This window comes from Mastomys coucha, unplaced genomic scaffold (genome assembly GCF_008632895.1).
Source record: "Mastomys coucha isolate ucsf_1 unplaced genomic scaffold, UCSF_Mcou_1 pScaffold22, whole genome shotgun sequence".
Classification (NCBI taxonomy): Eukaryota; Metazoa; Chordata; class Mammalia; order Rodentia; family Muridae; genus Mastomys; species Mastomys coucha.
The window spans coordinates 131,581,989-131,582,341 of record NW_022196905.1 but is presented as its reverse complement, the minus strand read 5'-3'; positions in this window follow the sequence as shown (position 1 = coordinate 131,582,341).

Genomic DNA, 353 nt, shown 5'->3' with positions numbered 1-353 from the left:
AAAAAAAAAAAAAAAAAAAAAAAAAGTCAATTAAAGGAAGAGGTGAATAAGTGGCATTGCTGGTGTTGTTTTGCCTTCTGTCCTGTGTTTTTGAGACAGGGTGTTGTTGTGGAGGTCTGGCGTTACAAGTGTGGGCTACCACATCTGATACCTAGGAGGTTTAAGTGGGCAGAGGTGGAATGGGATCTTCCTCAATTACTTTGCAGCTTCATTCCTTCAAGGTCTATTTTACGTGTGTGAATATTTTGCATTTATGTATGTGTGCGCGTTGCATAATGTACCAAGTTCGTCAGAAGAGGGCATTCCTCTGCAGGAACTGGAGTTACAGAAGGTTGAGACATCATGTGAGGCCT